At 40.6% G+C, this 25146-nt stretch overlaps 1 protein-coding gene and 1 long non-coding RNA gene across 7 annotated transcripts in view; both read left to right on the plus strand.

Moving 5' to 3' along the window:
• RBMS3 (RNA binding motif single stranded interacting protein 3) overlaps positions 1-25146 on the plus strand; it is a 773699-nt gene that overhangs the window by 185388 nt on the left and 563165 nt on the right. The gene's annotated exons all lie outside the window — the stretch shown is intronic.
• On the plus strand, positions 188-24351 carry LOC136167602 (uncharacterized). Its single transcript, XR_010663096.1, has 3 exons — positions 188-266; positions 512-638; positions 24307-24351. It is a non-coding gene; the product is annotated as an uncharacterized lncRNA (long non-coding RNA).

Consider the following 25146-nt stretch of genomic DNA (forward strand, 5'->3'; position numbering starts at 1 on the left):
GGGAGCCGTGGGCAACCAGGGCTGGCCCTGGCGGTGGGGGAGATGGTCAGAGCATCCTTTCACTAGAGCTGTCGGGGGGAGGGCAGACTCCATGTGAGCTGCTTGTATTCCGCTCTAGCTAGGGGCAAGGAGGCGAGAGCCTGCTGGCGTCTGCCTTTGGCCCTGATGGCATCTATTTTGTGTTTGTTTTTTTTTTTTTTTTTTTTTACTGCTAAGACTAAGGAACATGGTGAGCAAACTTGTCAAGAGGAAATTTTCAGGAGGAGGTGAGGGAAGAGAAATTGGCCCGAGGGATACAGCCACGATCAGGGAGTACCGTGATGTTCGCCATGGGCGAGCAGGGTCTTACTAAATGTTCTCTGAGTTTTCAAAGTGGGAAAAAAGAAATTACTTCCTTGGGCTTTTGAAATCCCTCTCTCTACCAGAACTTCTGGAACCTTGAAACTTGTTTGATCTCCGGCTTTTGGGAGGGAGGATGCACAGCTTTTCAGGAGGCTTTCTCTGCCTGTAGGTGTTTCCCTCCTGGGGTCTGCCACCATCTGCAAGTTTCCTGCCGCTGCTGTTGAATTTACACTGAGTGAGCTGGAGCTGGGCACAGCATGTCTGGAAAGCACTGAGCCCTCTTCTCTTTTGTTGGGGTGAGTGTGCAAAGGGACTCTGGCAAGATGCTCTCCCCACTTTTCTCTAACCATCACCACCCTACAGTTAGCAGCTCTGTGCCCTCCACAGTGATCGCCTGGGACTCGGAGAGCTGTTCAGAATGGTTCAGGATCAAGCCTGACAATTTGAACATAGCCATCGGGTAATTCTCAGCATCTTTCAAATGATGCCTGTAATTTCTCCCAGGAAAGTTGCAGTATACTACAATGGTGGAATTATTGAAAATTTTGGCACAGAGGACCAAAGACTCCATTGTGTTTAATTGCTGGGATTCCCACCTCACCAGCAGAACAAGTACCCACAGGATGCTTTCTCTGAAACTTGTCTTTTATTATATGTGGTGACTTTCCGGAGCCAAGCATATTACTATTAATAGCATATCTATCACTTTATTTTTTTAATTGAAGAATAGCTGATTTACAATGTTGTGTTAATTTCTGCTATATGGCAAAGTGATTTCGTTATTCATATATATATAATATATATATTATTTTTAATGTTTTCTTCCATTATGGTTTATCACAGGATATTGGCTTGAGTTCCTTGTGCAGCATACTAGCTCTTCATCCATCCTGTATATAATGGTTTGCATCAGCCACCCCCAACCTCCCAATTCATCACTCTGTCACCCCCACCTTGGCAACTACAAGTCTGCTCTCTAGGTCTGTGAGTCTTTCTCTGTCACAACTAGGTTCATTTTTGTCATATTTTAGATTCCACATATAAGTGGCATCATATGGCTGTTCTTTGGTTCTCTATCAGAATCACCGCAGTTAGTATGGTAATCTCTGTGTCCACCCGTGTAGCCACAAATGACATTATTTCATTCTTGTTGATGGCTGAGTAGTATTCCCAGTGTATATATGTACCACATCCTCTTTATTCATTCCTCCATTGATGGACATTTAGATTGCTTCCTTGTCTCTGCTACTATGAGCAGTACTATTTTGAACAAAGGGATGCATGTATCTTTTTGAATTAAAGTTTTTTCTGCATGCCCAGCAGTAGGATTTCTAAATCATATGGTAACTCTATTTTTAGTTTTTTGAGGAAACCCATACTGTTGTCTATAGTGGCTGTACCAATTTACCTTCCCACCAACAATGTCGGAGGGTTCCCTTTTCTCCACACACCAGCATTTGTTATCTGTAGACTTTTAAATGATGAAGTAAATAGAATGGGAATTATTGTTCCAGTGTTTTACTGCAACTGTAAAATTTTCTCTTTCTTTTTTAAAGTATGGTTCAATGGTATTCTTTTATTTATTTGGTCATCTACCCAGGACACATAATTGTAATTTACCAGGACTGGGTACATCACACACTAATCAAGCTTGTATCCACAGTGTGAAGGAAGAATCTGTGATTAATTTAACTAAGGAATATTTCACTTAAAAGTAATTTCACAATGATATACATGAGGGTTTTTCCTAGGTAGAGATTCATTTCAATTGTTAAAATAGCATCCTGGCATTTGACTTTTTTGTTCATGAAGTCCTGTTTGGATAGTTTTTGTTAGAGGTTTCCTGCATCCACTCTGTCTGCTTCCTACCTGTTTGCTGGACCCCTGTTAACACCCGAGAAATCAATTCAAATACTTGGCATCACACATCCCGTATACCTTATCCAATCTTCACAAAATCATTTCCTAAACAGCCATCTGTATTCCCATTTCACCTTATTTATAGGTTGATCATCACACGCGTCACCCTGTGTTCTAGTTCATTACTTCCTCTCATCTCTCCTACTAGACAGTGAGCACGCTGAAGAGTGGACTCTTCCTTATCTATATTTGTATACACTTTAATTTCAGTGACACTAAATTTTTTTAGTGTTTATTTGGCTTCACTGGGTCTTTGTTGCGGCATTCAGGATCTTTTAGTTGCAGCACGCAGGCTCTTAGTTGAGGCTTGTGGGGTCCAGTTCTCTGACCAGGCATTGAACCCAGGCCCCCTGCATTGAGAGATCAGAGTCTTAGCCAATGGACCACCAGAGAAGTCCCTTGGAGACAGTAAATTATGTAGAGAAGTGAAGTTATCACCATTGACATCAAGAACATTATTTTGTCTCTGGATACAGAAGTACAGTTGATTCTTATTATTTCTTGTAGTTATTCTATGACGGTACTGTAAACACTGAGTTAGCAAATAGTGAAACATTGCTCCTAACAGAGAGTTAGGCTTCAAACTTTGACTGCATATGCATCAACCAGTCAGTACAAAATCTTGTTTTACGTGTGTTTCAAGATACACGTTTAATATACCCTGCTACTTCATTAATATTGAACACATGGCTGAGGCACTGTAACTCAGGCCTGAGCAAACTAACCTTACACAGTTTTTTTTTCCCTCTATAAGTCACTGTCAAAAATCCAGAAATAGTAAAATTAAAACTACCAAATCAGTAAACCTCTATTTAGGATGAGTTCATTGTACAAGTAAGCATTGTTTATGATTGGGAGCTTTCACATTCAAACCTGACCGGAAACTTGGATACCTGCCCTGATAGGATGGCTTATGAAGTAACCGTGAGGATGTTGTATAATCTTGGCTATCATGAAGGTGTTCCCAGAGGCATGGGGTTACTCAAAAGTGATGATCTTATAGCACTTTTAGGAAGATGACATGTGTCTTTTATGACTACCATAGGCATTTCCAAGAAATCACCTAAGTGATGCCTCACTTAGAATCATGGACTGAGCAAGCTTTACATCCATGGCTTAAATGATTTTGTCTGCTTGGGAGATTTTTAATCCCAATCTCTACTTTATTTTTGCCGCGTGCTAAGCTAACAGTATGTTGCACTAACGAACACTAGAGAGTACTTACATGTGAAGATGGGGCGGGGAGTAATTTTAAACAGGAAAAAAAAAGCACAAAAATGTGAAAAATGTGACATTAAATAGATGGCCCAAAGGACCATCTTTCCAGGATGCAGCTGAAACAGGACTTGTTTCCAGGATGAGCTCAAACAGGCAGAGTGTGGCCTTGTTCAGTGTCAGCCGAGCACATGTCTCAGGAAACCGTTTTTTCACCTCTTTGTTCACATTTCCGCAAATGACCAGGAAACCACCACAAGCACCGATGATGGAGTTACCAATACAGTTTAGCGATTAAGTAAATTCTCAAATACTGAATCTGTGAAAAGCAAGGATGGTCTACTTTAAGTATCACTCCTGTTAAATCTGATAGTCAACAGTTTGTTTGATCCAAACTGGGTGCTGGGACATAGAAAATGCCATTTCTGCATGGTGTTTTATAAGCAGTGATTAAGACATTGTCATTTGAAATTGTTGTGTTCAGTCACTAAGTCATGCCACCTCTTTGCGACCCCATGGACTGCAGCACCTGTCCATTCAGTCGGTGATGCTATCCAACCGTCTCATCCCCTGCAGCCCTCTTCTCCTTTTGCCTTCAGTCTTTCCTAGCGTCAAGGGCTTTTCTAATGAGTTGGCGCTTCACATCATTTGAAGTAGATTTTATCATTTATTTTTTATTAAATTATAAATGACTTGCAATGTTGTGTTAATTTCTGCTGTACAGAAAAGTGATTCAGTTATATGTACATATATGTATATGTACATTCTTCTTCATGTTCTTTTCCATTATGATTTATCACAGGATATTGAATATAGTTCCCTGTGCTATACCGTAAGATCTAGTTGTTTACCAGTTCTATATATAATAGTTTTTATCTACTAATCCCAAATTCCCAGTCGATCTACTCTCCCTTCCACTTGGCAACCACAAGTCTATTCTGTATGTCTTCTAGTCTGTTTCTGTGAAGTACATTTTATTTTTTAAGTATTCTACACCTTATTCTTTTTTGGCTATGCTATGCGGCATACAAGATCTTAGTTCCACAATAGGGATCGAACCTGAGTCTACATTAGAAGTGCGGAGTCTTAACCACTGGATCGCCAGGAATGTTCCTAATCCACTCTTTTGTGTTTTTTTTTTTTTTTATCTTGAGTGTTTAATTCCAATAGAAGAATGAGGGCATGCAAAAGCACGTGTTATGTAGAAGTTACTCAATATCCCTTATAATTTGCCCTGTTCTAGAAGTGAATGCAATATTAACTACAAATGAAGTATTGAATACATTAAGACACATCCAGAGCATGAATCTCTGCACAGTGGATTTTCAGTAGCAAAAATGAGCTTGACTCAGAATAGAATATAGATACACATGTAGTATTGATGATAATCCACTCTGGGGAACTTCCCTCTGCAACGTATTTAACCCACTATGTACCACTAGCTACTGTACAGGCATCTTTTTATTCATCTTGTGTGGGACTACAAACAGCACTAGAAGGATGCATTCACTAAGATTCATAGGAGAGTAATGACCATGTTATAGAAATAGATTTTTTTTTCTAGTAGAAAAACATGGATATTGTACTTTCAAGGCATTCATCACATAGGGTGAATGTGTAAGTCTTTAAGGAAACTCAAAAATTTTAAACTTTTACATCTTTACATAAATACACTCAATGAAAGAACCAAGTATTTGTGTGTGGAAGGTGATATAAGGAATACATAAGACATCTGTCTGCTCTCTGCAGCCCTGACGACACTGGAGTAAAGGGAAACTCAGCCTAGGAACTAAACAAGTATACAGGGGTGCAGTGGGTGCAGGGTCTCAGAACACTCCTTGTTTTAAAACAAGTGAGTGTACAGCATGTGAATTTAGTTCACAATATTGTATTGCATTGTTTGAAAGTTGCTAAGAATGTACATTTTTAAAATTTTCATAACATATACACCCAAAAGACAAATATTGAAATAACTTTCATATGAGGGTGATAGGCTTAAGGGTGTGATAAAGAAACCACCAAACCAGTCCATCCTAAAGGAAATCAACCCTGAGTACTCACTGGAAGGACTGATGCTGAAGCTGAAGCTCCAATGCTTTGGCCACCTGCTGCGAAGAATGGACTCATTGGAAGAGACCCTAGTCCTGGGGAAGGTTGAAGGCAAAAGGAGAAGGGGCTGGCAGAGGACGAGATGGTTGGATAGTATCACTGATTCAGTGGAAATGAACTTAGGCGAACTCCAGGAGGTAGTGAAGGACAAGGAGGCCTGGCAAGCTGCAGTCCGTGGTGCTGCAGAGTCGGAGACAGCTTAGCGACTGAACAACAGCAACAAGAGATGCCATCAGAATGAGAAGACCTAGAGAGTCTGGTCTGAGGGAGACGTTGCATGGGCAGTGCTGTGAAGGTGACACTGAGCAGACTCGGGGCCTCGCCTCCGTCCGGGCTGAGCTGTGTGTGGGGGGCACGGGGCGTGCGTCCCCATGGAGGGAGTTAACTCACTGGGTCTCAGAAGCTGGGAGCCATCCTTGACTCTGTCTTTCTCCACCTCCATGTGCAGTCAGGTGCCACATCACGCCACGTCTGTCTCCTGAATTTCTCCTGGGTGTTCACCCTTTGCTCCGACATCCTTCCTATCACGGCCCTCACCCAGGTCCTGCTTTCTCTTTCTGGAAAGGCCTTCCTGAAAAGCCCTGGCAAAGGCCCTCTGACCTGTCTTCCGCACTGCAACTAGAATCGGTTTCCCCTTGTGTGTGTTAACTGCTTAGCCATCTCTGACTCTTTGCGACCCCATGGACTGTAGCCCACCAGCTCCTCTGGTGGGCTGAATTCCTCGTGGTATTCTCCAGGTGAGAATACTGGAGGGGGTTGCCATTTCCTTCTCCAGGGGACCTTCCTGACCCAGGGATCGAACCCAGGTCTCCTGCATTGCGGGGAGATTCTTTACCATCTGAGCTACGGGAAAGTCCCTTAGTCAACCAGATAAGGTCCCCCTGAAGCCCAGAGTCCTTAAAGCATTCCCTCGGCCCTTGCCTGCCATCAAGGCCTCTCAAGGTCAAGAGGTTCCCTCTTTCCTTCTCCAGCCTCACTTCTGACCACTCAGCACCTTGCCCTGTCTGTGTCAACGTTAACAAACTCAGGTTGCTAAGGTTGCCCTACAGCTTTTTATACCTCTGCCTGGAGCACTTCCCCTTCTTTCTATATCTCCTAGGCGTCTGTTCAGGTGTCAACTATACCAGTTCTTCTAGGAAGTCCTGCTCAACTCTTAGATGAGACCAGATGGTCTTATGGATTTCTCACAGAGAAATGAATGAATCCACAGTGTATTATAATTGCATTTGAAAACCTTTGACCTACCATCGAATTACAGCATAAGCTCCTTATGTGCAAGGATTACATCTTATTTACAACTCTGTATTTTCCAGCATCAGTTGAATGAATATAATAAAGGGTACACAGGCCAGGGAAGATTTTTGAGGAAGGATAGACATGCCATAGCCAGAGATAAATATATCTATCTGTGTATTGCATATTTATACACTCATAGTTCATGGTTTTTCATGTTGAAATCTTTCAATTATATAGAAATCATAATGTAGGAATGATGAAAGACCAACTAAAGTTCTTAGAAGGACAAATGGAAGAGGAGCTGTTGTTTAAATGGTTTTTCCAAACATATACATTGAGTGTTCCCTGTCTTTTCTGAGTCCTTGGGTGGGATCCATGTTAGCACCATACTGTCAGCTAAGCACAGCCTATTACATGAGGCTTCCCAGGTGGCGCAGTAGTAAAGAATCAGCCTGCCGATGCAAGAGACACAAGAGAAGTCGCTTCAATCCCTTTGTCGGGAAGATCCCTTGGAGAAGGAAATGGCAATCTAGTATATAATGTCTCATAAATAGTTTGGGCTGCTTCTTCTTTTATTCAACCTCCTTAAAAAGTTTCTCTGTAATTAATTTCCCTATTATATCATGAAGTGAGGGATCCTGGGTGGTGAAATGAACAGAGTCATGCAATCAGGAGATTGTGTCTGTAGCCCGTTGCCTTGGGTGAGTTGTTTTGACTCTTTGGGGGAAAAGAGCTGCTGGGATGAGAAATGGCCAGTCATTTATTTCCACAGACAAGGAAGTTATTAACACTCTTTTATGTGCAGGGCACTTCACAAGGTCCACTGATAAACACACATCGTCTTTTTCTCAAGCAAGTACAGTTGACAGGGCTAATTTGCATGGCTGGAACTTCACCACCATCCTCCCCACCATGGCTTTCTCACCCCAAAGCACATGGAATGGCGAGATGCTGTTAGCAGGAGACCTTCTCATTAGCAGTGAATCAGGCAGAGTGTGTCTAGAATCTGAACTTGATTTGTACTGTCTTTTTGTCCTACTGCCAGCTGAACACTTACATAAGCACATAGCAGTCATCTACAAAAGTAAAAAATTATTTGTAATCTACCTGTTTCATATGTCATAAAGACAAATTATATTCTTCTTTTAAACCATCCTCCCACTTCTTGGGAATCGGTGCTTATTATCATGAAAGATAGGCATTCCTTCAGTTGGGAACTCACTTAGCAAACTGACTAATCACTAGCTATGTTTAACCTGCTGGGATAGGTGCTGAGAATAAAGAGCCTTTACGTTTTTGATATAATTTTTATTTTTAAAAACTATTATTGGAGTACAGTTACTTTACAATGTGTTAGTTTCTGTTGCACAGCAGAGTGAATCAGCTATACGTATACACATATCCCCCCTTTTTTGGATTTCCTTCCCATTTGCAAGTGAAGGTACTAGTCACTCAGTCGTGTCCAACTCTTTGCAACCCCACAGACTGTAGTCCGCCAGGCTCCTCTGTCCGTGGGATTTTCCAGGCTAGATACTGGAGTGGGTTGCCATTTCCTTCATTAGGGGATCTTTCAGACACAGGAACCGAACCCGCGTCTCCTCCATTGTGGGCAGACTACCATCTGAGCCAGCAGGGAAGCCCTAGTGAGGTCACCACAGAGCGTGGAGTACATGTCCCTATGATATACGATAAGCTCCTGTTAGTTAACTGCTTTCTACGTAGTAGTAATCAAAGCCCCTAGAACAAACTCAGCCCATGAGGACCTCGTAGGTGAACGGCGGGGCAGGGAAGGGGCGCAGGAGAAGAAATGATTATAGCAGCATGCTAACTGCCGAGTGCCTGACCTCTAACGACATTCCTGCTTTTGGTGTATCTCTGTTATACAGGCCCTTTAAGTAAGTGCAGATAGGAAAAATAGACCTTAACCATGCCAGTGTGAAGCAAGGATCCAGAATTAAGAGAACCATAGAACCGCAGGGTTAGAGTGGACACGAAAACACAAGTCCAAACTATTTCCTAAGGCTCGAGTTCCATCTAAAACCCAGGAGCCTGGAGGCTCACTAGCTTAGTTGGAATATTTATACTAAGATGGACTCCCCGCCTTTTGATGTATTTCGTGTCACTGTTGATCAACTCTCATTGTTTGTGAGGTATTTTCTTGTAACAAGTCAAAATACATCTTGCCATACAGAGCAAAGCAAATTCTTCTTCAGGATAACAGCTTTGAAAGTATAACAAGGTAATTGTCAGCGCCCTTGGGTCTTTTCTCCAGGCTAAATAAAATCAATACAGTATTGGTAGAAGCCTGTTAGCCATCCCAAAGTCTTTCTGAATGTAAAAAATAGGATATTTTTTCAGTGTTCCAGTTCCAATTTCATGGGTCGTAAGAGCAGTCTGGTGGGTAAAAGTTAAGAGTAGAGTAGATTAGAAAATGCCAGAGCGTTTTACACACAGTAAGCATAGCTGTTGTTTCGTGAAATGTTTATTTCAGGTGTGTACATGTCTGTATTTCTGTACACCTGTGTTTGTATATACTGAATCCCAGATTAAAATGGCTTCTTTTTATAATAGCTGATTTACAATGGCGTGTTAATTTCTTCTGTACAGCAAGTGATTCAAATATACATATATATACACACATTATTTTTCATATTCTTTTCCATTCTGATTTGTCATAGGATATTGAATGTAGTTCCCTGTGCTATACAGTGGGAACTTGATTTTTATCCATTCTTTGTATATTAGCTTGCATCTGCTAACCCCAACTTCCCACTCCATCCTTCGCCCAGCCCCCTTCCCCCTGACAACCACCACTCTGCCTCTACATCTGTGTTCTGCTTCTGCTATGTAGATAAGTTTATTTCTGTTATACTTTATATATTCTACATGTAAGTGATATCATATGGTAGTAAAATCATTTCTTAATGTGAGTCACAATAAATAAGATAAAATAAAACTAAACCTCTGACATATCACCTCAACAGATTTCTCATACTTTAAGAGTTTCTTGGAAGTCAGTGTGCATAAGAATGACCTGGAATGTTTGTTAAACACAGATTTTGTTCCTTCCCTTCCTCCCTCTTCTCCAGATTCTCATTCAGAGTATCTGGGGTGGGATGAGTTGCACTGCAGTTTAATATAAATTCCACCTTATAGGCCCCCGGGCTCTTCACCTATTGAACTATGGAGACCGCCCTCAGACTCCTGCCCTTCGTGGCACCTGACTAATTTACGTGAGAACTAATGGTGGTCAGAGCGTGTCAATCTATACAGTAACACTTAATTCCTTTTATATTTTAAAATCAAATTAAATATTTTAAATAATTTCTCCTCACAGCCCACTTTGGAGACACCTGGAGAATTGGCAGTAGTCTTTGCAGGGGAGACCAGGGTTAGAAATAGAAGCCCAAGGAGGACTTAGAGAGGAGTGTCTGACTCCCAGGAGTAAACTCACTTGTGCCGACTGAGCTCAACAAGGGTCGAACCCATCTCAGTTCACTTACCATGTCTTCCCTGCACTGTCCTTACCTCACCTGGGGAGGACTTCCCCTCCGTGGCCTCAGCCTTCTGTTATGTATGAATCTCATCATGGGTTCTACTTCTCTATCCAAAAGCGATTTTCTTTGCTATAAATCCCTAGTGCAGATTAGCCAGAAACGGTGCTTATCTGTCAGTTCCAACTAGACACCAAGTTTCAAGCCCGTGTCCTGTCTTGATTTTCTCGTTCTGTTGCTGTTTCTCCTAAATGTGAAGTGTTCTCCTCTTCCTTTCTTGTGCTTCTTGTTTATTGTAGAATTATGAAGCCTCCCTTTGAGAATGTTCATCATAATGCTTCAGTCTTGAGGGGATTTCTCCACCCTCTAACACCATCTCTGCCTTCAGAGATTCACGCATCAGTGTCTCGTTCATGCCTTCAGTTCACTGTCTTCTTGTCTCCCTTCTAAATGCAAAGCCTCTCTTGAGCTTACCTTTTCCAGGTCTTCAAGAGCCTCCCTCCAGCCCCTCTCTCAAAGTCTCTTCTACCATGCAGACAATGACGGCAATAAGGACAATAAAATGGCATCCCCAGGCTCACAGGACTTCAAAAAAGTGTTTCAAAAAAGTCTAATGGTTGCAAAAAGTAGCTTTGACACCCAAGGATTGGAAGTGTGTACATCCTGTTGATACTGCAGTGTTGTGTGTTAGGAGCTTTTGGAATGTGTAGGTAGGAGCTGGACCTGATCTTCTCTGAGAGATACTCTCCTGAGTGTTTAACATTTTGCATTGAAAACAGGAAGTCTACTTATAAAAAGGGAGCCTAACATTTTAAGTTTAAATCTGCCACTTTGTAGACTTGTACATATTGGGCAAACTACTTCATTTCCTGAGTCTCTATTTCTTTCTCTTTAACATGGGCAACAATACATCCTGAAACAGAGCAATTTAAACCATGATCAAAAATAAAGAATTACACTCACAGAAGGCTCTGTCCTAATTACCACTGTTAATCTGATTCCTCAGTTACAGCTTCATTTGTTAGGTTAAGTCCCATCCCTCTACAGACCTTTCTTAAGGGTCACTATCAGGTTGAGCTTCCTTTTAGGAGAGGCTGTCTTCAGTCTGTGGTATTTCTTCATTTAACATTGTTGTCAATTTGAGTATTATTTTTAAATTGACATATAGTTGATTTACAATATTGTGTTAGTTTCAGGTGTAGAGCAAAGTGCTTCAGTTTTATATATATGTGTGTGTGTATATATATATATATATATGTATATATATGATATATACATGTCATTACAGGTTATTACAAAATGTTGAGTATAGTTCCATGTGCTATAAACAGGTCCTGTTTACCTACTTTATATACATTAGTGTGTATGTGTTAACCCCAGACTTCTGATCTGTCCCTCCTGCCTGCCTTTTCCCTTTGGGGACCATAAGTTTGTTTTCAAGTCTGTGAGTCTGTTTCTGTTTTGTAAATAAGCTCATTTGTATCATTTTTTAGACTCCACATATAGGTCATATCATACGTCATTTGTCTTTGATTTACTTCACTTAGTATGAACATTTCTAGGTTGATCCATGTTGCTGCAAATGACGGTGTTTCATTCATTTTTATGGCTAGGTAATGTTCCATCTTCTTTATCCGTTCATCTGTAGATAGACACTCAGATTGTTTACCTGTCTTGGCTATTATAACCAGTGCTGCAGTGGACATCGGGGTGCATGTATCTTTTCAAATTAGAGTTTTCGTCTTTTCTGGGTATTTAATAAATCACTGGGTACTTTCTTGTTTGTACACTGTCATGTGTCACCCCCTAAGGGGATGCCATTACATATTCTCATTTACTTCTATTGTCCAATTATTCAGCTTTTTGGGCAGTCAGGGCCGCCGTGTGAGCAGCTGTCTGTCTTCAGTCTCAGAGCTACATCTCAATTTCCTTGATTTTTCTGAAATGTCAGTTCTGGGATGAAGCCACAGACTCTGCTTTCCAGCGTGTACTCAGTCCTTACAGTAAATGTAACACTTTTTTTATCCCAGCTTCTCCTATTTTAGCAGCTTCAATGAAGCTATTTTTAATGCTGTGCCAAATATGTATTCACAGATTGCAACCGTGGCTATGTTGTTGGGAAGGATAAATCTGCAAGCTAGGAGGATGGACTGTGCCCATATGGTCTCTGACTTATTGTTTTTGCTTAGAAACAGGAAATGGCTTAAGAAAACTAAGAGTGCACGTCACACTGGTCAGAATGATCGTCATTAAGAAATCCACAAACAATAAATGCTGGAGAGGGTGTGAAGAAAAGGGAACCCTCATGTACTGTTGGTAGGAATATAAACTGATATGATCACTGTGAAAAACAGTATGGAGGTTCCTTAAAAAACTAAAAATAAAACTACAGTATGACTCAGCAATCCCACTCCTGGGAATATACTCAGAGAAAATCATAATTCAAAAAGATTCATGCTCAGTGTTCATTGTAGTACTGTTTACAATAGCTGGTTCATGGAAGGAACGTAAATGTTGCTATCCACCAACAAAAGAATGGAAAAAGCAAAATGTGGTGTGTGTGTGTGTATATATGTATGTGTTTATATACACACAATGGAATATTACTCAGTCACAAAAATGAACAGAACTGTGCACTTTGCAGAGATGTGGGTAGACCTAGAGACTGTAATATAGAGTGAAGAAAGTCATAAAGAGTAAAACAAATATTGTATTATACTGCCCATATGTGGAATCTAGAAAAATGATACAGATTAACTTATTTGCAAAACAGAAATAAAGACACAGATGTAGAGAACAGATATATGGATACCTGACCTGGAAGCGGGGGAGATGAATTGGAAGATTGGAATTGACACATATACACTATTGATACTGTGATATTGCAAGGAGATCAAACCAATCCTAAAGGAAATCAACCCTGAATATTCAATGAAAGGACTGATGCCAAAGCTGAACCTCCAATACCTGAGGCAAAGAACGAATTGATTGGAAAAGACTTTGATGCTGGGAAAGATAGAAGGCAGGAGGAAAAGGGGATGACAGAGGACAAGATGGTTGGATGGCATCACCGACTCGATGGACTTGAGTTTGAGCAAACTCCAGGAGATGGTGAAGGACAGGAAAGCCTGGCATGCTGCAGTCCATGGAGTTGCAAAGAGTCAGACACGACTGAGTGACTGGACAACAACAACTGTGTATAAAATAGATAGCTAATGAGAACCCACTATATAGCACTGGGAGCTCTACTCAATGCTCCAGAATGCCCAATGCTTAATACAGCAGAAACTATCCCAACACTGCAAAGTACCTATATTCCAAAAAAAGGAATTAACATAAAACTGAGGGTGGATTTGAAATGTTCAATCCATTTTATTATTTTTTTTTTTAAGACAGCTGCAGTGTTTTAGACAGAGCTCAGTCACTGGTTCAACAGAATCTCAGTACGTGCTTATAATATTACTGGATCTGTACTAGGTGTGGGGCATCAAAGGGCAGCGGAACACATGTGAGGATGATATGTGTAAAGAAGAGGATGGACATGAAACGACTAAACGCTATAGAAGAAAATGCAGGGTATTATGAGTCGATGTTAAAAGGACCTGATTTAAGCTGCAGGAGAGGAGCTTTGGGGAGAGGCTTCCAGGACAAGGTGACATTTGGGTGATATGTGTTTCTAGAACTCCTATGTGGTAAATCAGTCTGTTAACATTTAATCTGCTTTTAGTAAATGTTGGGGCATATTTGGTGTGTCAGTCAAGACCCGAGGAGCACATGTACTTAACGCATAGAATCTGGGATTAGCAAAGTCACATGTTGAAATGTCCCTTGTCTACAGCCGTGCCTTGCTGGGAAAGCCTTCCCAATGCTGAGCTTAAATGTGTAGGAACGGAGCTTTGATGTGGTTGCAGTTAATGTGCTGGAATTCTTGATTGTTCTTCACAGACCAGTTTCTTCCCAGGCCTGGAATCTCACCACTGCTCCCTTTCAGTAGAGCACGGAGCATAATTCTCTCGGGACCTTTGGTCACGGAAAGATCACAGGCCCACTTGTCAAAATACCAAAATTCCAGGATTCTATGTTTGTGGTTAAAGAACAGCCTGAAAACAGAAGTGCTCTTAGTTCACAGAGGGGCCCCTGAGCGCTCGTCTCGGCTGTATCGACTGGAACATGAGCCACAGTCCCGGACAAAGTGTGTGCAGTGGACACCTCATTACCTGGGAATCCTCAGCGGTGAGGGCTCTGTCCTTCTGCCTCCTTTTCTCCCTAACCTAGCTCCCAAATGCTTGTTTGTTGTTGCTGTTGTTGCTCCAAAGCATATCTTCTCAGGTGGCGCTAGTGGTAAAGAACCTGCCTGCCAACGCAGGAGATGTAAGAGACATGGGTTCAATACCTGGGTTGGGAAAGATCCCTGGAGAAGGAAATGGCAACCCACTCCAGTATTCTTGTCTGGAAAATTCCAAGGACAGACAAGCCTGTTGGGCTTCACAGTCCACAGAGTCACAAAGAGTTGGGCATGACTGAATACACACACATACAAAGCATACCTTACTTCCCTGAGCAGGAATTAAACCCATGTCCCTTGTATTTGAAGTGTGGACTCTTAAGCACGGGGGCACCAGGGAAGTCCCCAGATGTTCTTTAATTCACAAACATTAAACTATCACAAGGAACCTGGATGAATAAAACAGCAAGACAGTTTGTGTCCCGTTGCCCTCTGTATTCTTAGGGGGCTGGATGCAGCCCCACCTACATTCCACCCATCAGAGTCCAGAGTGCAGCCTGTCAGGTCCCCTCCCTGCCCTTGACACATTTTCTACATCCTGTGTTACTGTCTTCGAGTCCTTCAGCGTCTGTCATGATCTTGTTTCTGCTTCAACACCTGCAGGCTTTAAATAATTTAATGTGAAAATGGACCACAGTTCAGTGGAAACTCAGCCTGGCCATTACCTGGGGTTCCAAGACTTTCTCAGATAATAAAGAACTATAAGATGAAGGAAGCCGAGTACATCGATGGGTTGTGGCCAGTGAGGCTGGGGCACAGGCGGGAAGGGCCCGTCTACAGGGGCTGAGTGGCCATGTGTAGGGCATTTATCTGGTTCAAGATTGTCAAAAGGGCCATTGGGGCCATATGTACATTATTGACACTATGTATAAAATATTAATAACTGATGACATCCTACCAGCTCAGGGAACCTACTCAGTGCTCTGTGGTGACCTAAATGGGGAGGAAATTTTTTAAAAAGGGTGGGCTATATATGTGGAACTAATTCATTTTACTGTACAGTAAAAAAAAAGATAAATAAACTAGCACAACATTATAAAGCATCTATACTCCAATAAAAATTAATTTAAAAAAACAATAAAATTGTGGGAAAGGGCTATTTTTTCCAAACAACTGAGGGTTGCTCTCCTCCTCTGCCTCCAGGACTCACAGCACCTCCTTTAAACGATCAGATTTGATTATTATCAGCCTGCCTAGCCTTTCAAATGAGTTATTCAAGCCGTAGTTAACCCTCAGCTGAACTAGAAGCAATTTAAAGCCAGGACTTTGAACCTTTTTCTTTTGTTTCCCAAATGTCTTCTATGGCACTTGTACTTAAAAGGCATTGAGGAAATGTCTGGCTGATGGATTGAGCTCTCTGTGACCGCCAGATTCCACAAGGCTTTCAGTGGATATCACGGGTTGAATGGTGTTTGTCGGAAAAACAAACGAACAAACAAAAATAAACATAGCTCTGAGGTTCAGCTCAAGTTTACTTCCTCTGGGAAGGAATCCTGGGAGCCTGTCTCCCTCAGCTCACCCCGCCCTTCCCTGATTCCCAGCATAATTGTGTCCATGCTTGTCCATGTTCCTCAGGATGTCTCAGTCTGGATGCTTCAGCCCCAGCCTCTTGGTACCAATGACACTCTTTTGGGCAGATTTATTTTCATGTCTGAGACCCTGCCTTAGTCACTGAGCCCTTTGGAGACAAAACTCACATCTGATTCATCTCTGTAGTCCCAGGACAGTGGTTGGAACACAGAAGCAGCCAGATATATAGTTATCAAATACACATAGTACACGACAGTGATAAACACCTATATTTACCTCTGTAGCTCGGTCTCACGTCTTTAAAAGGGTGTGCCAAGTCCACAAAAACAATGCAGATAACAGGGCAGGGTTTTTAGGACAGGAAATGGAAAATGGAAATCTAGCTGCTGCTTTTCCTGCTTTCTGAAAAGCCACAGCACCAGTCACGTGAGTAAAAAACATAAATGTCAGCGAATGGATTTATGGGTGTTAAACATGCCAGCTTCTTGGTGTAATGTGCCAGCATTAGTAGTTAGGCTATCCATTTCAGTGACTGCTTCTAACATACAAGTGTATATTTAGAGATGGGAACATGATAGCCCTTAAATAATTAATAATAAATAATTGATATGTACCTCCAGAGAGATGGTTTCTATTATTTCTGGCCTACTGGGTGGTCTCCATGTATCTTTTTTAAAAGGCTTTATGATTTGGCATCAGAATAGAGGAGAATATGCATTTCCTTTGAAACTTTTTTTCCGCCCTGCATATCTAGTGAGACCTTGAGCCTGGAAGTCTTCTACAGACACTTTGTATTTATAGGCTCAGGTATCTATATGGTGAAAATTCTCTAACTGGAACACTTTATGTGAAGTCCCCAAAGAGGTGTGTTTAAAGATGGAAACCATTGGTATTCAGAGGATTGGCTTTTTCAAAGTAACTCATTCTTATTGTTGACTTTTTAAAGTGAAGTTTCTCTAAGTGTTTGTTCAGCCCTGCAGGTTCTGAAATCACAGGAAGAGTGTTTTACACGTATGTTTTGTGATCGTGCGTCTTAATTTTATTTGGTTGGAGTTGACTGGGAGAGAAAGCTTTGGTCACTCTGGTCTGCCCTCTAAACAGCTGTGTAAGCAGTGGGTCCTGGAAACGCTGGGCTCACGACGTTTGGATATCATTCAGGAAGCAGTGTGACTCCACGGCAGGACCTCAGTCGCTGCCTGACCCTGTCACCGCTCCTCTGTGGTCATTCTGGAAGTCAGAATCCAATAGCAAGGCCACTGGAGAAATGCGTTTAGTAAACTATACCAATCAGTCATCTGAAGAGAAAGCCATCGCTGGTACAGTGGTGGTGCATTTCTGCCCTGCGATGCCGATTACAGGCCATGGGCATATGACAAGCAGGGGACGTGGCGTGGCTGCAGCCACAGCCGAATTATAGCAACTGACAGAAAACACACCTGGAAGGGGGTGATTTCTCTGTGAAAAGCAGAGAGCGGCCTCCCCTGCTTCACACCCCCTCTTCAAGTGTCCTTTCCATGAACTTTCCAGATGCTTTGATTTTCAGTCATTGTTTTGAATTCACCAACCTAGTGATTGTTTGATTATCTTTTTTTTTTTGGCCTCTTTTTGGAAGATAAAATATTTAAAACTTTATTTTGGATTATGCATTTGCACAAGTTTTGAATTCTTTGGAAATAGAATTACTCTTAATGAAACATCTGAAAACATGAACAAACAATGAGCAAGCGGAGTTCTGTCGAATAATGGTGCTATTGTTAGGTGACTGAACACTTGGGAGATTACTATCATGGTATACTGGCATGTTGGTTAATTCTAGCCATAATTTAACAGTAAAACCTACTTAGGAAGGCAGGAGGCTGAATGGCTTGTCAGACACAGACACGGGCGCACACGCTCACACACACACACACACACACACACACACACACACACAGCTCACACAATGACAAATTAAGCACTGTTTATACACAGACAGAGTTGGCCTTCTTTTTTCCGTAAACTGTGATTTAGGTAATAATGGCACTGTAATTTTAACTCTCTGTGCAGCTTGAATGTTTGCTTAATTATTTTATCACCATTGTATTTAGTGATACTAATGCAGGGTGCCAGCGGAATTTGGCTCTGCGTCCCTAAGTCTTTATTTACAGAAGGCTGGCATTGATTTAGACTTGATAACACAGATCCCATTTCCACTAGATTACTCTCAAATTGTTTGACCAAAGGCTACGGGGACATTTTAGGCCATGCGAAAACATATAATTAAATTTCCAAGGAGTTTTCACATTCTCTAATCTGGGGTTTTCGTTTCCTTGCAAGTTTCACAGATTTCCCCTGATGAGGCCAAAGTGCCTTTCACTGCAGTTTTGACATGACTTGTCTGCATGTATTAGCTGTAGACTGTGAGCGCATGGCAGCCGAAAGTGTACAAAATGTTGGAAAAGAAAAAGAAAACAGGAGTCTCACACAGAGTTCAAATCTACCTTTTCCAACTAGTCAGCTTCGATAAAGACAAAGTTTTGGAAACTGGACAAGTTACCTTGATTCTTAACACAAAATTAATTTCTTTAATTGCCTAGGTTCAATAGAAATGCATGGAATTTCATGACTTTTGTGTGTGGATGCCATTACACACTGTGTTTACCACAGTGATGTGTATACGAAATCCTTGGGGATCTTGTTAAAATGTACGTTTTCTGAGTCAATAGGTCTGGAGCTGGGTCTCACATTCTGCTGTTTGAGGAATCTCAAGATGGTGGCCATGCCATGCTTCCTAGATTGTACTCTGAACAGCAAGGTCACAGAGCAGGAGAATTAAACTCAAGACATCTTCTGTAGGTGAAGATTAGGCTTCAGAAATATGTACAGGTGTGAGACTGTTAACTTAAGGAACTGAAAGTCTAGGAGGACTTTATCAGGGGAAAGGAATAAATACTGTTTAACCTCTTTGCCTTTTAGCTAACTTTTTAACCTTTCAAGAAATGTTACGCATACCTTCAGCTATTTTCTTTCTGTACACTAATGTGGTCTTGTATATGAATAATTATATAGAAATACGTACGACAGTGAAAGTGACTTCAAGGTCATAAAAGATCCCACGGATTGGCTAGCTTTTGCTGATTTTGTGGTTTTTAACTGAGCCTGAGTCAGCCAGCAGTCTGCCTGCTACATTGTTGATGTTCTTGAAATTTTCCATCCTTCCCAAAGGTGGGGGGGACCACAAATCTGCATGTCCTTTGGCTTTTGTGGTGCCTGGTCCCCCAGAATTCCTGTGGCTTAATAAAACTTCAGCTTATCTTAGATAACCACACATAAGACCCATGTGTTACCTTCAGAAAGCCTTGGCTTTTTATATGGCCGTTACGCTTGGAAAACATCATGTGGCATTAACCTGATCTGGAATAACTTAAATGGCTGATACTGTGTGCTTGGTGAGATACAGTAACTTTATAGGACTTGAGTCTGTGGCTTTTCAGAATAGAAAGTACTCTAATAGCTTATGTAATGTTGAGAAATGACTTGAAATAAGAGGGACATTTAATACAGCTCTTAATTTGGCCTCTATGGTAACACCAGAAGCATGATTTTATTTTGACTGTCAGCTATTTACTATTGGAACTATTTTAAAGCCCTCTTAAGTAGTTTATTTATTTATTTATTTATTTTGTATGGCATCATTTTTCTAAACTATAAGAGTCATCTCCAGACCTAATGTAAAGGGCCTTAAATCGACCAAAATCTTGTGGAGAAAGACTCTTCTAAGAAACAAGTATTTTGGGAAACATGGATGCTCTCTAGGTAATGCCATTCTGAGTTGCTGACACTACCTGTTTTATATGCAGAGACACACGCACACACATACACACATGCACAAAGATCGAGGATCCTTATTCAAAGCATGGTGAACTATAGACCCAGGGTGAGGCAGAACTCTGCAAACATTTTCTCTCTTTTGAACATCAGACCGTGTGTTGAACGTAGTTCACAATGCAATAAAATTACAGTGATTGATTTCTCACAAATAGCTGGAAGGCATGATGGGAAACTTGGCCTGATGCAGTCCATCACATCTCACTAAGGCACAGTTTACTAATCTGTGAAATTCAGGCATTTTACTCACAAACAATGGTATTTTAAATTCAATAGTTTGGGGAATATTAGAGCAGCCTGCAACATGAAACAGTGGTAGGGTTGTGGGGAACCCACATCTGTGGGTGATACACCACTTTGAAAAACAACACGTGCTCTCCAGGCGACAGCTGCTCCCCTCCTGAACATAAGGCCTCATAAAACTCTTGCACATCTGCACCAGTGAATGTGGAAATGTGAATGACAACGGTATTCATAGGGTCAGAAATGAGGGGATGCGTGTGGATAAACCTGTGAAAATAGACAGGGGCTGTGGTAAGCAATTGTGAATTATCTGTTCAGAGGAGCACTCTACTCTAGTGAAAATAAAAGAATCCCAATCTGTGCACCAGCCTGGTTGGATTCATGATTTGAAATGTGAAATAAATAAGTTGCTGTAATCCTTGTAAACTGTGATTCGTCTAAGTAAAGTTCTAACGTGAGTAAAATTAGATATAATATGATAAAAACTATAGAGAAAAACAAGGGGTACTTTATTACAGAATACAGGCCAGTGGTTATCTATAGAGGAGCATGCAGGAAATGGGGTTGGAAACAGGCAAATAAGATATTTCACAATTATAACCAATAATTTATTTCTTCAGCTCTGTGATGTACGTTCATCTAAAAACTTTTTACATTTTTTGCACATATTATAAATAATCTTTCACATGTTCAACACACATTTACATATGAATACTTATTAATTTAATTATATAAGTTAATATATAATTTAATATATTTATTTCATGAAATGTATAATTTAATGTAGCAATAATTATGTAAAATATGCAATTATATAATTCAGTGTATAATTAAAATAGACATTTATTATTTTCAATTTGAATTATTAAAAATTCAATTTTCTGAATTAAATTCTAGCACAAACAAAAGACAGAGTTTGGATATGAATAAGCTACAATATAAAAAAGTCCATGACTGTCCCTAGACATTTACTCTTTGAGTAAAATATAGAAAAGAATGTCAGAAAGTGATGCATATTTTAAGTTTTAAAAATATGTGTGTCTTTAAACTTCAGTTTGATAGTAAATACTTAACTGCCATAGACTAAGAAATTGGTTTTCTAGTTTCAGAGATTCCTTTGAGTGTTTGGAAGGCCTGTCCCTTATGTGCATCGAATGAATTTTCTCACCATGTGGACAGCTTGAAGTAGACATATTAGTTCTTTCTCAAACAAGATTAAATCTTTATTCTTAGGGATCCTGTTGTAGGGACGGTAGGAAGTGGCCTTTCTATAAGTGCACATACACAGAGACATACACACAAACACACAGATCTGTATGCTTTTTCTAATGTTCCTTTCTTGCGAAACATAATTTCCAGGAGGAAACAGTAAATGTTAGCTCAAAAATAGCTGCAATATCAGTTCTAAAATAGTGAGGAGACACATGAATTGGCAGGTATCAGCTATTCAACATCTTTATTCTTTTGCATTTCCTTGATACAATGACATACTCTGAAATGATGACGTACTTGAAAAAGCAGTAGTAATTCAATAAACAAACTGTCACCCTTAAATTCCAAACGACATCCTTTGGTACTTGGTAACTATTCACTGACGGGGTTCCCCAGTGGCTTTAGTGGTAAAGAACCTACCTGCCAGTGCCAGAAACATAAGAGATGTGGGTTTGATCCCTGGGTTGCGAAGATCCCCTGGAGGAGGGCATGGCAACCCTCTCCAGTATTCTTACCTGGAGAATCCCATGGACAGAGGAGCCTGGTGGGCTACAGTCTTATAGGGTTGCAAAGAGTTGGACACGACAAAAGTGACTTAACACGCAGGCACAATTATTCACTAAAATTAGACAGTTAATTAATAATAATAATAATAAAAATTCCTTTGTAAGTGTATAAATTGTAAACCTCTGAATGAAGACCACTACTTTTTCACATCTGCTTGTTTGTGTGTGGCTTACACTGTTCTAATAGAACTGAAATAATTTTTCGATTGTATACTACATTAAGGGTCCCTAACCTCTGGTACTAATGCCTGAAGATCTGATGTGGAGCTGGTGTAGTACTGATAGAAATAAAGTGCACAATAAATGTAATGTGCTTGAATCAGCCCAAAACCATTCCCCAGCCCCAGTCTGTGGAAAAATTGTCTTCCATGAAACCGGTCTCTGGTGTCAAAATGATTGGAGACCACTGTACTACATTGATTTTGGCATTGCCTATACTTAAAAGCCACGTAGAAATTCTTTGAAAGTGTTAGTGCTGGATAAGAAATCACATAAGTGGTGTGATATGTGAAACCCATAAACAAGAAAACCCATATGTAGGAAAGGAAATTAACCCACCTAGCAAGAGTTTGTGTGGTGAGATTATGAATAATTCCTGTCTTTCTGCTTTTTTCAACATTTTCCAAATCTGATTTTATGAGATATATCCCTCTATAATGGAAAAAAAATAATCACTTATTAAAGTGTCAGTGCTCAAGTGAGGAGTGGACTGAAGACTGTTTATAGAATTTCAGTTTTATGGGCATGAAGTGTGGCTTTTCATTACATTTAATGTTAAGGAAAGTGGAACCAATTATGTTCTCATGGCATATGAAAAGTTCATACCATCTAAATATATCAGTTTTTACTTTGGCTTCCTAGTGGTTAACTTTGAGACAAGGGGACAAGGGGCTACCTCCTGAGCAGAATATATTACATCTTCTTTGTGGGTGAATTCCCGTTGCATAACGCACATCTGTAAGCGCAGTACAATGAAACCCATGCTAATCCAATTGGGAAAAATCATGCAACTTCAAAGGGAAACCACCTGGCAATGCAATCAGGCTTATTTGCAAGAAACAAATATATGTCTTGGGATACAGGGTGTATGTTATGTTCTTCTCAGAACTACTATTTTTATTGCTATTATGAGTTTCATATCAGGGGCCATAGGAAGATTTTTTTTCAAATTATGATATGGGTAAAAGTCTCTTTACACAATAAAAACCAATATGCTGCTGACAATGTATCAGCACTTCTATTTGTATTTTGTTTGTGTATTTCTTCTTTATTCAGCCTTTGGCAAATGGTTCTAAATTAAGGACTTTAGAGTTTTAAAAGGAACGAGTAAGATTTCCTCAGAGAATGGATGGATGGGAAGAATTTTTTTTTGCCACTCCATGTCTGTGCAGCACCTTTTCATTACAAATATCATTAACTTCTGCCACCAATGCTAATATCCTCTAAATATTTGTAGTGGAAAACGCTCTATAGCAGAAAATGCTGCTTGGTAGAAGAGTGCATTGATTGTCCATTTCCAGTTTCGTGGTGCGTTTTCACAAACTAGACACACCCATGTCTCCAGAGCAAGATGTGACCAGCACTGCAAACGCCTCACACCTCTTCTAGTTACTAACTCATTCCAAGGATAAGTCCCACCCTGACTTCCAATACATCAACTTACATAAATAGAATCTTGTAATAGGTGCTGGGAGGGATTGGGGGCAGGAGGAGAAGGGGATGACAGAGGATGAGATGACTGGATGGCATCACCGACTCGATGGGCATGAGTTTGAGTCAACTTCGGGAGCTGATGATGGACAGGGAGGCCTGGTGTGCTCCGATTCATGGGATCGCAAAGAGTCGGACACAACTGAGCGACTGAACTGAACTGAATAGGTGCTTTTGTCATCTGCTGTCTTTTGTTCATCATTGAAGGTTCCTGCATTTTGTTGGTCATTCCCATCCCAGTGTGGTATTTTATTGTTTGAATAAGCCCAATATGTTTATCCATTGTATTATTGTTGGCCCTTGGAGTTGTCCCCAGTTTGGGGCTGCTGATGAACATTCTTATAAACCATTTTTAGTACAAGGAAAAAGAAGCATGGCTTCTCTACTCATTTCTTATGTTGTCAGTCTAACAGAAAAAGGAAAGTTTCAAGTTTGTTTTCTTGTAACCAGGTTTTTTACATAGGAATTAGCATCATCATCATTGTCTATTCAACCACTTTTGTTGTACACCTTCTCTCCGCTGTGTTCTGTGTGATGTCTGGATAATACAAACATAGAAGATGTTTTTTGTTCTTAGGTAACTCAGGAATAAGCCTGTGCTTACACGCAGAGCTACAAGGAGCAAGCACCAGACCCCCTGACAGAGGGAAGACTCCTAATTCAGCTGAAAGAAAGATGATGAGTGAAGTCTTTCTGGAGGAGACACGCTGATAGGAGGCAAAGGACTTTGTAAGCAGAGAGGCAGGAGGAAAAGAAAACAGTTGTTGACTGATGGAATTGCATTTTAGCAGTGAACATTTTTGAACTTTCCAGAAATCACCGTGGCTGGATTTGGGGGCTCATGTTGGAGGATGATGAAACTGGAAACCAGGGAGAAAACTTAGCTTGCTGTGTTCCCTGACAGATGTAGTAGAAATGAAGTGTATAAAACTTCATGAGGCAAAACGACTGTTAGAGCGCAAAATTTTTCTTGGATTTTTTTTCACTGCAACCCAGTCTAGTAGCATTGTATATGTAGTGTAATGATAATGAAGAGTTTTGGGGGGTGAACAGTGTCTGTAATGGATTCTTAAGGCATGGAGTCTCCCCTTCAGTATTATGGGATATGATCTGGGCTTACACATAAGACCACGCACATGGTCATAGGTGTTTTGAGAAAATGTGCAAACTGTGCCTTGGGTTGTGATCTATAGATGTTATGTTACACTGAGAACATCATACAGGGCTTCACAGTGGACATTAGAGACCATATATTCAAGTTTTGTTAAATAAGAGTTGATTGGGTTAAAAAAAAACAAAACAAAAACCTTCAAGAAGACATGATAGTCTTCCTGACTTGGGAAGCAGCTGAATTTTCCTTGTGTTTGCCTTTTAGCCCTTGACCTTCCCAGGTGGAATCCACTAAAAGCATCTCAGA

Source organism: Muntiacus reevesi, chromosome 4 (assembly GCF_963930625.1).
Source record: "Muntiacus reevesi chromosome 4, mMunRee1.1, whole genome shotgun sequence".
Classification (NCBI taxonomy): Eukaryota; Metazoa; Chordata; class Mammalia; order Artiodactyla; family Cervidae; genus Muntiacus; species Muntiacus reevesi.